Genomic DNA, 13848 nt, shown 5'->3' on the forward strand with positions numbered 1-13848 from the left:
GGGGAGAGGGGAGGGGAGATGGGGAGAGGGGAGGGGAGAGGGGGAAAGGGGGAGAGCGGGTGAGGGGAGGGGAGATGGGGAGAGGGGAGGGGAGAGGGGGAGAGGGGCGGGGAGAGGGGGAAGGGAGAGAGAAGCGGGTAAGGGAGGAGACAGTGGGTGTGTGTGATGCTCGCTCTCATTGAAACAACACAAATAGACATTTAATGAGGAAATGGAGGAACATTAAAGGGCAGCTGTCACGGAAATACTGAGCAAGTCCAGGCAAACATTAGAGACTAGATCTCACAATTTAACCCCCAGTCCCGCGGAGAATGTTTCACGGAAAGATGGCACCTGAGTGCGGCACTCCCTCAGTACTGCCCCTCCGACAGTGCGGCACTCCCTCAGTACTGCCCCTCCGACTGTGCGGCGCTCCCTCAGTACTGCCCCTCCGACAGTGCGGCGCTCCTTCAGTACTGCTCCTCCGACAGTGCGGCGCTTCTTCAGTACTGCCCCTCTGACAGTGCGGCACTCCCTCAGTACTGCCTCTCCCACAGTGCGGCACTCCCTCAGTACTGCCCCTCCGACAGTGCGGTGCTCCCTCAGTACTGCCTCTCCCACAGTGCGGCACTCCCACAGTACTGCCCCTCCGACAGTGCAGCACTCCCTCAGTACTGCCCCTCCGACAGTGCAGCACTTCCTCAGTACTGCCCCTCCGACAGTGCAGCACTTCCTCAATACTGCCCCTCCGACAGTGCGGCACTCCCTCAGTACTGCCCCTCCGACAGTGCGGCACTCCCTCAGTACTGCCCCTCCGACAGTACGGCGCTCCCTCAGTACTGCCACTCCGACAGTACGGCGCTCCCTCAGTACTGCCCCTCCGACAGTGCAGCTCTCCCTCAGTACTGCCCCTCCGACAGTGCAGCTCTCCCTCAGTACTGCCCCTCCGACAGTACGGCGCTCCCTCAGTACTGCCCCTCCCACAGTGCAGCACTCCCTCAGTACTGCCCCTCCGACAGTGCGGCACTCCCTCAGTACTGCTCCTCCGACAGTGCGGCACTCCCTCAGTACTGCCCCTCCGACAGTGCGGCACTCCCTCAGTACTGCCCCTCCGACAGTACGGCGCTCTCTCAGTACTGCCCCTCCGACAGGACGGCGCTCCCTCAGTACTGCCCCTCCGACAGTACGGCGCTCCCTCAGTACTGCCCCTCCGACAGTACGGCGCTCCCTCAGTACTGCCCCTCCGACAGTACGGCGCTCCCTCAGTACTGCCCCTCCGACAGTGTGGCTCTCCCTCAGTACTGCCCCTCCGACAGTGCAGCACTCCCTCAGTACTGCCCCTCCGACAGTGCGGCACTCCCTCAGTACTGCCCCTCCGACAGTGTGGCGCTCCCTCAGTACTGCCCCTCCGACAGTACGGCGCTCCCTCAGTACTGCCCCTCCGACAGTACGGCGCTCCCTCAGTACTGCCCCTCCGACAGTGCGGCTCTCCCTCAGTACTGCCCCTCCGACAGTGCAGCACTCCCTCAGTACTGTCCTTCCGACAGTGCGGCACTCCCTCAGTACTGACCCTCCGACAGTGCGGCACTCCCTCAGTACTGACCCTCCGACAGTGCAGCGCTCCCTCAGTACTGTCCCTCCGACAGTGCGGCACTCCCTCAGTACTGCCCCTCCGACAGTACGGCACTCCCTCAGTACTGCCCCTCTGACAGTACGGCACTCCCTCAGTACTGTCCCTCCGACAGTGCGGCGCTCCCTCAGTACTGCCCCTCCGACAGTGCGGCACTCTCTCAGCACCATCCTCGAATTTGTGCTCGAAACTCTGGAGTGAAGACTTGAAAGAGCTTTATATGCTTTCCGAGAGAATCACGTTCCCTCAGATATACTCGGGCAGCCATCAGCACAGCGAGAGTTAGCCGTGAGTTTCTGCACAATGTTGGACAATGACAGATGGCTGGTGATTGAAGCTTTATCTAATTGGTAATAAATGGGAAGACACCATAAACAGCACCATTATTAAAGCGACTAGCTGCTGTTGCTCAGTAATGAGATCGGGGAGGCTCAGTTTAGTTTAATTTAATACTTGACGGACATTTAATACTTTGATCTGCCTGTACGGCAGTTTGCAGATGTTAATCAAACTGTGGAAACATTTTATGCACTGTCACTGGGAGAGACACACTGATACACAGGCACAACACCATTCCCCTTCCCATTCACTCCCCCTGCACACAATCCCAATGGACCCAAACCCCTTCCCATTCACTCCCACTCTACACAATCCCAAGAGACACAAACCCCTCCCCATTCACTCCCCCTGCACACAATCCCAATGGAACCAACCCCCTTCCCATTCACTCCCACTCCACACAATCCCAGTGGAACCAAACCCCTTCCCATTCACTCCCACTCTACACAATCCCAAGAGACACAAACCCCTCCCCATTCACTCCCACTCCACACAATCCCAGTGGAACCAAACCCCTTCCCATTCACTCCCACTCGACACAATCCCAGTGGAACCAAACCCCTTCCCATTCACTCCCACTCTACACAATCCCACTGGAACCAAACCCCTTCCCATTCACTCCCACTGTACACAATCCCAGTGGAACCAAACGCCTTCCCATTCACTCCCACTGTACACAATCCCAGTGGAACCAAACCCCTTCCCATTCACTCCCACTCTACACAATCCCAATAGACACAACCCACTTCCCATTCACTCCCACTGTACGCAACCCCAGTGGACCCAAACACCTTCCCATTCACTCCCACTCTACACAATCCCAATAGACAAAACCCACTTCCCATTCACTCCCACTCTACACAATCCCAATGGAACCAAACCCCTTCCCATTCACTCCCACTCTACACAATCCAAATGGACCCAAACACCTTCCCATTCACTCCCACTGCACACAATCCCAATGGACCCAAACCCCTTCCCATTCACTCCCACTGTACACAATCCCAATGGTCCCAAACCCCTTCCCATTCACTCCCATTGTATACAACCCAAATGGACCCAAACTCCTTCCCATTCACTCCCACTGTACACAATCCCAATGGACCCAAAGCCCTTCCCATTCACTCCCACTGTACATAATCCCAATGGAGCCAAACACCTTCCCATTCACTTCCATTGTACACAATCGCAATGGACCCAAACCCCTTCCCATTCACTCCCACTGTGCACAATTCCAATGGACCCAAACCCCTTCCCATTCACTCCCATTGTACACAATCCCAATGGACCCAAACCCCTTCCCATTCACTCCCACTGTGCACAATTCCAATGGACCCAAGCCCCTTCCCATTCACTCCCACTGTACACAATCCCAATGGACCCAAACCCCTTCCCATTCACTCCCACTGTACACAATCCCAATGGACCCAAGCCCCTTCCCATTCACTCCCACTGTACACAATCCCAATGGACCAAATCCCTTCCCATTCACTCCCCTGTACACAATCCCAATGGACCTAAACCCCTTCCCATTTACTCCGACTGTACACAATCCCAATGGACCTAAACCCCTTCCCATTCACTCCCACTGTACACAATCCCAAAGGACCTAAACCCCTTCCCATTCACTCGCACTGTACGCAATCCCAGTGGACCCAAACCCCTTCCCATTCACTCCCACTGTACACAATCCCAATGGACCCAAACCCCTTCCCATTCACTCCCACTGTACACAATCCCAATGGACCCAAACCCCTTCCCATTCACTCCCACTGTACACAATCCCAATGGACCTAAACCCCTTCCCATTCACTCCCACTGTACACAATCCCAATGGACCTAAACCCCTTCCCATTCACTCCCACTGTACACAATCCCAATGGACCAAATCCCCTACCCATTCACTCCCACTGTCCACAATCCCAATGGACCCAAACCCCTTCCCATTCACTCCCACTGTACACAATCCCAATGGACCTAAACCCCTTCCCATTCACTCACACTGTACACAATCCCAGTGGACACAAACCCCTTCCCATTCACTCCCACTGTACACAATCCCAGTGGACCCAAACCCCTTCCCATTCACTCCCACTCTACACAATCCCAATGGACCCAAACCCCTTCCCATTCACTCCCATTGTACACAATCCCAATGGACCCAAACCCCTTCCCATTCACTCCCACTGTGCACAATTCCAATGGACCCAAACCCCTTCCCATTCACTCCCACTGTACACAATCCCAATGGACCCAAACCCCTTCCCATTCACTCCCACTGTACACAATCCCAATGGACCCAAGCCCCTTCCCATTCACTCCCACTGTACACAATCCCAATGGACAAAATCCCTTCCCATTCACTCCCCTGTACACAATCCCAATGGACCTAAACCCCTTCCCATTCACTCCGACTATACACAATCCCAATGGACCTAAACCCCTTCCCATTCACTCCCACTGTACACAATCCCAATGGACCTAAACCCCTTCCCATTCACTCGCACTGTACGCAATCCCAGTGGACCCAAACCCCTTCCCATTCACTCCCACTGTACACAATCCCAATGGACCCAAACCCCTTCCCATTCACTCCCACTGTACACAATCCCAATGGACCCAAACCCCTTCCCATTCACTCCCACTGTACACAATCCCAATGGACCTAAACCCCTTCCCATTCACTCCCACTGTACACAATCCCAATGGACCTAAACCCCTTCCCATTCACTCGCACTGTACACAATCCCAATGGACCAAATCCCCTTCCCATTCACTCCCACTGTCCACAATCCCAATGGACCCAAACCCCTTCCCATTCACTCCCACTGTACACAATCCCAATGGACCTAAACCCCTTCCCATTCACTCACACTGTACACAATCCCAGTGGACCCAAACCCCTTCCCATTCACACCCACTCTACACAATCCCAGTGGACCCAAACCCCTTCCCATTCACTCCCACTCTACACAATCCCAATGGACCTAAACCCCTTCCCATTCACTCCCACTGTACACAATCCCAATGGACCTAAACCCCTTCCCATTCACTCACACTGTGCACAATCCCAATGGACCCAAACCCCTTCCCATTCACTCCCACTCTACACAATCCCAGTGGACCCAAACCCCTTCCCATTCACTCCCACTCTACACAATCCCAATGGACCGAAACCCCTTCCCATTCACTTCCACTGTACACAATCCCAATGGACCTAAACCCCTTCCCATTCACTCCCACTGTACACAATCCCAATGGACCTAAACCCCTTCCCATTCACTCGCACTGTACACAATCCCAATGGACCAAATCCCCTTCCCATTCACTCCCACTGTCCACAATCCCAATGGACCCAAACCCCTTCCCATTCACTCCCACTGTACACAATCCCAATGGACCCAAGCCCCTTCCCATTCACTCCCACTGTACACAATCCCAATGGACCAAATCCCTTCCCATTCACTCCCCTGTACACAATCCCAATGGACCTAAACCCCTTCCCATTCACTCCGACTGTACACAATCCCAATGGACCTAAACCCCTTCCCATTCACTCACACTGTACACAATCCCAATGGACCAAATCCCTTCCCATTCACTCCCCTGTACACAATCCCAATGGACCTAAACCCCTTCCCATTCACTCCCACTGTACACAATCCCAATGGACCTAAACCCCTTCCCATTCACTCACACTGTACACAATCCCAATGGACCCAAACCCCTTCCCATTCACTCCCACTCTACACAATCCCAGTGGACCCAAACCCCTTCCCATTCACTCCCACTCTACACAATCCCAATGGACCGAAACCCCTTCCCATTCACTTCCACTGTACACAATCCCAATGGACCTAAACCCCTTCCCATTCACTCCCACTGTACACAATCCCAATGGACCTAAACCCCTTCCCATTCACTCGCACTGTACACAATCCCAATGGACCAAATCCCCTTCCCATTCACTCCCACTGTCCACAATCCCAATGGACGCAAACCCCTTCCCATTCACTCCCACTGTACACAATCCCAATGGACCCAAGCCCCTTCCCATTCACTCCCACTGTACACAATCCTAATGGACCAAATCCCTTCCCATTCACTCCCCTGTACACAATCCCAATGGACCTAAACCCCTTCCCATTCACTCCGACTGTACACAATCCCAATGGACCTAAACCCCTTCCCATTCACTCCCACTGTACACAATCCCAATGGACCTAAACCCCTTCCCATTCACTCACACTGTACACAATCCCAATGGACCTAAACCCCTTCCCATTCACTCCCACTGTACACAATCCCAATGGACCCAAACCCCTACCCATTCACTCCCACTCTACACAATCCCAATGGACCCAAACCCCTTCCCATTCACTCCCACTGTACACAATCCCAATGGACCCAAACCTCTTCCCATTCACTCCCACTCTACACAATCCCAATGGACCAAATCCCTTCCCATTCACTCCCCTGTACACAATCCCAATGGACCTAAACCCCTTCCCATTCACTCCGACTGTACACAATCCCAATGGACCGAAACCCCTTCCCATTCACTCACACTGTACACAATCCCAATGGACCAAATCCCTTCCCATTCACTCCCCTGTACACAATCCCAATGGACCTAAACCCCTTCCCATTCACTCCCACTGTACACAATCCCAATGGACCTAAACCCCTTCCCATTCACTCACACTGTACACAATCCCAATGGACCCAAACCCCTTCCCATTCACTCCCACTGTACACAATCCCAATGGACCCAAACCCCTTCCCATTCACTCCCACTCTACACAATCCCAGTGGACCCAAACCCCTTCCCATTCACTCCCACTCTACACAATCCCAATGGACCGAAACCCCTTCCCATTCACTTCCACTGTACACAATCCCAATGGACCTAAACCCCTTTCCATTCACTCCCACTGTACACAATCCCAATGGACCTAAACCCCTTCCCATTCACTCGCACTGTACACAATCCCAATGGACCAAATCCCCTTCCCATTCACTCCCACTGTCCACAATCCTAATGGACCCAAACCCCTTCCCATTCACTCCCACTGTACACAATTCCAATGGACCCAAGCCCCTTCCCATTCACTCCCACTGTACACAATCCCAATGGACCAAATCCCTTCCCATTCACTCCCCTGTACACAATCCCAATGGACCTAAACCCCTTCCCATTCACTCCGACTGTACACAATCCCAATGGACCTAAACCCCTTACCATTCACTCCCACTGTACACAATCCCAATGGACCTAAACCCCTTCCCATTCACTCACACTGTACACAATCCCAATGGACCTAAACCCCTTCCCATTCACTCCCACTGTACACAATCCCAATGGACCCAAACCCCTTCCCATTCACTCCCACTCTACACAATCCCAATGGACCCAAACCCCTTCCCATTCACTCCCACTGTACACAATCCCAATGGACCCAAACCTCTTCCCATTCACTCCCACTCTACACAATCCCAATGGACCAAATCCCTTCCCATTCACTCCCCTGTACACAATCCCAATGGACCTAAACCCCTTCCCATTCACTCCGACTGTACACAATCCCAATGGACCTAAACCCCTTCCCATTCACTCCCACTGTACACAATCCCAATGGACCTAAACCCCTTCCCATTCACTCACACTGTACACAATCCCAATGGACCTAAACCCCTTCCCATTCACTCCCACTGTACACAATCCCAATGGACCTAAACCCCTTCCCATTCACTCCCACTCTACACAATCCCAATGGACCTAAACCCCTTCCCATTCACTCACACTGTACACAATCCCAATGGACCTAAACCCCTTCCCATTCACTCACACTGTACACAATCCCAATGGACCTAAACCCCTTCCCATTCACTCACACTGTACACAATCCCAATGGACCTAAACCCCTTTCCATTCACTCCCACTGTACACAATCCCAATGGACCTAAACCCCTTCCCATTCACTCACACTGTACACAATCCCAATGGACCTAAACCCCTTCCCATTCACTCACACTGTACACAATCCCAATGGACCTAAACCCCTTCCCATTCACTCCCACTGTACACAATCCCAATGGACCTAAACCCCTTCCCATTCACTCCCACTCTACACAATCCCAATGGACCTAAACCCCTTCCCATTCACTCACACTGTACACAATCCCAATGGACCTAAACCCCTTCCCATTCACTCACACTGTGCACAATCCCAATGGACCTAAACCCCTTCCCATTCACTCACACTGTACACAATCCCAATGGACCTAAACCCCTTCCCATTCACTCCCACTGTACACAATCCCAATGGACCTAAACCCCTTCCCATTCACTCACACTGTACACAATCCCAATGGACCAAATCCCTTCCCATTCACTACCCTGTACACAATCCCAATGCACCTAAACCCCTTCCCATTCACTCCGACTGTACACAATCCCAATGGACCTAAACCCCTTCCCATTCACTCCCACTGTACACAATCCCAATGGACCTAAACCCCTTCCCATTCACTCACACTGTACACAATCCCAATGGACCTAAACCCCTTCCCATTCACTCCCACTGTACACAATCCCAATGGACCTAAACCCCTTCCCATTCACTCCCACTCTACACAATCCCAATGGACCTAAACCCCTTCCCATTCACTCACACTGTACACAATCCCAATGGACCAAATCCCTTCCCATTCACTCCCACTGTACACAATCCCAATGGACCTAAACCCCTTCCCATTCACTCCCACTCTACACAATCGCAATGGACCCAAACCCCTTCCCATTCACTCACACTGTACACAATCCCAATGGACCAAATCCCTTCCCATTCACTCCCACTGTACACAATCCCAATGGACCTAAACCCCTTCCCATTCACTCCCACTCTACACAATCCCAATGGACCTAAACCCCTTCCCATTCACTCACACTGTACACAATCCCAATGGACCAAATCCCTTCCCATTCACTCCCACTCTACACAATCCCAATGGACCTAAACCCCTTCCCATTCACTCACACTGTACACAATCCCAATGGACCAAATCCCTTCCCATTCACTCCCACTCTACACAATCCCAATGGACCCAAACCCCTTCCCATTCACTCACACTGTACACAATCCCAATGGACCAAATCCCTTCCCATTCACTCACACTGTACACAATCCCAATGGACCAAATCCCTTCCCATTCACTCCCACTGTACACAATCCCAATGGACCAAATCCCTTCCCATTCACTCCCACTGTACACAATCCCAATGGACCTAAACCCCTTCCCATTCACTCCCACTCTACACAATCCCAATGGACCTAAACCCCTTCCCATTCACTCACACTGTACACAATCCCAATGGACCAAATCCCTTCCCATTCACTCCCACTCTACACAATCCCAATGGACCTAAACCCCTTCCCATTCACTCACACTGTACACAATCCCAATGGACCAAATCCCTTCCCATTCACTCCCACTCTACACAATCCCAATGGACCCAAACCCCTTCCCATTCACTCACACTGTACACAATCCCAATGGACCAAATCCCTTCCCATTCACTCCCACTGTACACAATCCCAATGGACCAAATCCCTTCCCATTCAAGGGTATGGTAGTGTCGTTGTTCGATGACTGGAATAGTAATCCAGAAACCTGGAGTAATAACTCAGAAAACCTGAGTTCGAATCCCACCACGGCCGGTGAGAATTAGAATTGTGATTATAATCTATAAATCAGTTGTTCCCGGTTACAGTGTCCATGTGAGGGCAGAGCGCATCGACAATGGTTAATCTCTGGCTGCAGTAATGTGATTGCAGGGAGTCCCAGGAACATGTTTATCTGTAGCCTGCAGATCGCATCTATTGCATTACAGTTATATTCTCTCCAGTGCCTTGTTCGAAAGTGAGAGGCAATTTGGCCCAGTGATATCAAAACAAAATCAAGTTGAGATTAAAGCTTCACTGAGTAAAGCTCCCTCTACGCTGTCCCATCAAACATTCCCAGGGCAGGTACAGGGGGTTAGATACAGAGTAAAGCTCCCTCTACACTGTCCCATCAAACACTCCCAGGGCAGGTACAGGGGGTTAGATACAGAGTAAAGCTCCCTCTACGCTGTCCCATCAAACACTCCCAGGGCAGGTACAGGGGGTTAGATACAGAGTAAAGCTCCCTCTACACTGGCCCATCAAACACTCCCAGGGCAGATACAGCATGGGGTTAGATACAGAGTAAAGCTCACTCTACACTGTCCCATCAAACACTCCCAGGGCAGGTACAGCACGGGGTTAGATACAGAGTAAAGCTCCCTCTACACTGTCCCATCAAACAATCCCAGGGCAGGTACAGGGGGTTAGATACAGAGTAAAGCTCCCTCTACACTGTCCCATCAAACACTCCCAGGGCAGGTACAGGGGGTTAGATACAGAGTAAAGCTCCCTCTACACTGTCCCATCAAACACTCCCAGGGCAGGTACAGGGGGTTAGATACAGAGTAAAGCTCCCTCTACACTGTCCCATCAAACACTCCCAGGGCAGGTACAGGGGGTTAGATACAGAGTAAAGCTCCCTCAACGCTGTCCCATCAAACACTCCCAGGGCAGGTACAGGGGGTTAGATACAGAGTAAAGCTCCCTCTACACTGGCCCATCAAACACTCCCAGGGCAGATACAGCATGGGGTTAGATACAGAGTAAAGCTCACTCTACACTGTCCCATCAAACACTCCCAGGGCAGGTACAGGGGGTTAGATACAGAGTAAAGCTCCCTCTACACTGTCCCATCAAACACTCCCAGGGCAAGTGGGTTTGGGGATAGTGTGCTGACGTGGATTGAGAACTGGTTGGCAGACAGGAAGCAAAGAGTAGGATTAAATGGGTACTTTTCAGAATGGCAGGCAGTGACTAGTGGGATACCACAAGGTTCTGTGCTGGGGCCCCAGCTGTTTACACTGTACATTAATGATTTAGGCGAGGGGATTAAATGTAGTATCTCCAAATTTGCGGATGACACTAAGTTGGGTGGCAGTGTGAGCTGTGAGGAGGATGCTATGAGGCTGCAGAGTGACTTGGATAGGTTAGGTGAGTGGGCAAATGCATGGCAGATGAAGTATAATGTGGATAAATGTGAGGTTATCCACTTTGGTGATAAAAACAGAGAGACAGACTATTATCTGAATGGTGACAGATTAGGAAAAGGGGAGGTGCAACGAGACCTGGGTGTCATGGTACATCAGTCATTGAAGGTTGGCATGCAGGTACAGCAGGCGGTTAAGAAAGCAAATGGCATGTTGGCCTTCATAGCGAGGGGATTTGAGTTCAGGGGCAGGGAGGTGTTGCTACAGTTGTACAGGGCCTTGGTGAGGCCACACCTGGAGTATTGTGTACAGTTTTGGTCTCCTAACTTGAGGAAGGACATTCTTGCTATTGAGGGAGTGCAGCGAAGGTTCACCAGATTGATTCCCGGGATGGCGGGACTGACCTATCAAGAGAGACTGAATCAACTGGGCTTGTATTCACTGGAGTTCAGAAGAAAGAGAGGGGATCTCATAGAAACGTTTAAAATTCTGACGGGTTTAGACAGGTTGGATGCAGGAAGAATGTTCCCAATGTTGGGGAAGCCGAGAACCAGGGGTCACAGTCGAAGGATAAGGGGTAAGCCATTTAGGACCGAGATGAGGAGAAACTTCTTCACCCATCAAACACTCCCAGGGCAGGTACAGTGGGTTAGATACAGAGTAAAGCTCTTCCTAAACTGTCCCCATCAAACACTCCCAGGGCAGGGGTACAGCACGAGGTTAGATACAGAGTAAAGCTCCCTCTACACTGTCCCATCAAACACTCCCAGGGCAGGTACAGGGGGTTAGATACAGAGTAAAGCTCCCTCTACACTGTCCCATCAAACACTCCCAGGGCAGGTACAGCACGGGGTTAGATACAGAGTAAAGCTCCCTCTACACTGTCCCATCAAACACTCCCAGGGCAGGTACAGCACGAGGTTAGATACAGAGTAAAGCTCCCTCTACACTGTCCCATCAAACACTCCCAGGGCAGGTACAGCACGGGGTTAGGTACAGAGTAAAGCTCCCTCTACACTGTCCCATCGAACACTCCCAGGGCAGGTACAGCACGGGTTAGATACAGAGTAAAGCTCCCTCTACACTGTCCCATCAAACACTCCCAGGGCAGGTACAGCACGAGGTTAGATACAGAGTAAAGCTCCCTCTACACTGTCCCATCAAACACTCCCAGGGCAGGTACAGGGGGTTAGATACAGAGTAAAGCTCTTCCTAAACTGTCCCCATCAAACACTCCCAGGGCAGGGGTACAGCACGAGGTTAGATACAGAGTAAAGCTCCCTCTACACTGTCCCATCAAACACTCCCAGGGCAGGTACAGCACGGGGTTAGATACAGAGTAAAGCTCCCTCTACACTGTCCCATCAAACACTCCCAGGGCAGGTACAGGGGGTTAGATACAGAGTAAAGCTCCCTCTGCACTGTCCCATCAAACACTCCCAGGGCAGGTACAGCACGGGGTTAGATACAGAGTAAAGCTCCCTCTACACTGTCCCATCAAACACTCCCAGGGCAGGTACAGCACGGGGTTAGGTACAGAGTAAAGCTCCCTCTACACTGTCCCATCAAACACTCCCAGGGCAGGTACAGCACGGGTTAGATACAGAGTAAAGCTCCCTCTACACTGTCCCATCAAACACTCCCAGGGCAGGTACAGCACGAGGTTAGATACAGAGTAAAGCTCCCTCTCCACTGTCCCATCAAACACTCCCAGGGCAGGTACAGCACGGGGTTAGATACAGAGTAAAGCTCCCTCTACACTGTCCCATCAAACACTCCCAGGGCAGGTACAGCACGGGGTTAGATACAGAGTAAAGCTCCCTCTACACTGTCCCATCAAACACTCCCAGGGCAGGTACAGGGGGTTAGATACAGAGTAAAGCTCCCTCTACACTGTCGCATCAAACACTCCCAGGGCAGGTACAGGGGGTTAGATACAGAGTAAAGCTCCCTCTGCACTGTCCCATCAAACACTCCCAGGGCAGGTACAGCACGAGGTTAGATACAGAGTTAAGCTCCCTCTACACTGTCCCATCAAACACTCCCAGGGCAGGTACAGGGGGTTAGATACAGAGTAAAGCTCCCTCTACACTGTCCCATCAAACACTCCCAGGGCAGGTACAGGGGGTTAGATACAGAGTAAAGCTCCCTCTACACTGTCCCATCAAACACTCTCAGGACAGGTACACGGGGTTAGATGCAGAGTAAAGCTCCCTCTACACTGTCCCATCAAACACTCCAGGGCAGGTACAGGGGGTTAGATACAGAGTAAAGCTCTTCCTAAACTGTCCCCATCAAACACTCCCAGGGCAGGTACAGGGGGTTAAATACAGAATAAAGCTCCCTCTACACTGTCCCATCAAACACTCCCAGGGCAGGTACAGCACGGGGTTAGATACAGAGTAAAGCTCCCTCTACACTGTCCCATCAAACACTCCCAGGGCAGGTACAGGGGGTTAGATACAGAGTAAAGCTCCCTCTGCACTGCCCCATCAAACACTCCCAGGGCAGGTACAGCACGGGGTTAGATACAGAGTAAAGCTCCCTCTACACTGTCCCATCAAACACTCCCAGGGCAGGTACAGCACGGGGTTAGGTACAGAGTAAAGCTCCCTCTACACTGTCCCATCAAACACTCCCAGGGCAGGTACAGCACGGGTTAGATACAGAGTAAAGCTCCCTCTACACTGTCCCATCAAACACTCCCAGGGCAGGTACAGCACGAGGTTAGATACAGAGTAAAGCTCCCTCTCCACTGTCCCATCAAACACTCCCAGGGCAGGTACAGCACGGGGTTAGATACAGA

Source organism: Pristiophorus japonicus, chromosome 31 (genome assembly GCF_044704955.1).
Source record: "Pristiophorus japonicus isolate sPriJap1 chromosome 31, sPriJap1.hap1, whole genome shotgun sequence".
Classification (NCBI taxonomy): domain Eukaryota; kingdom Metazoa; phylum Chordata; class Chondrichthyes; family Pristiophoridae; genus Pristiophorus; species Pristiophorus japonicus.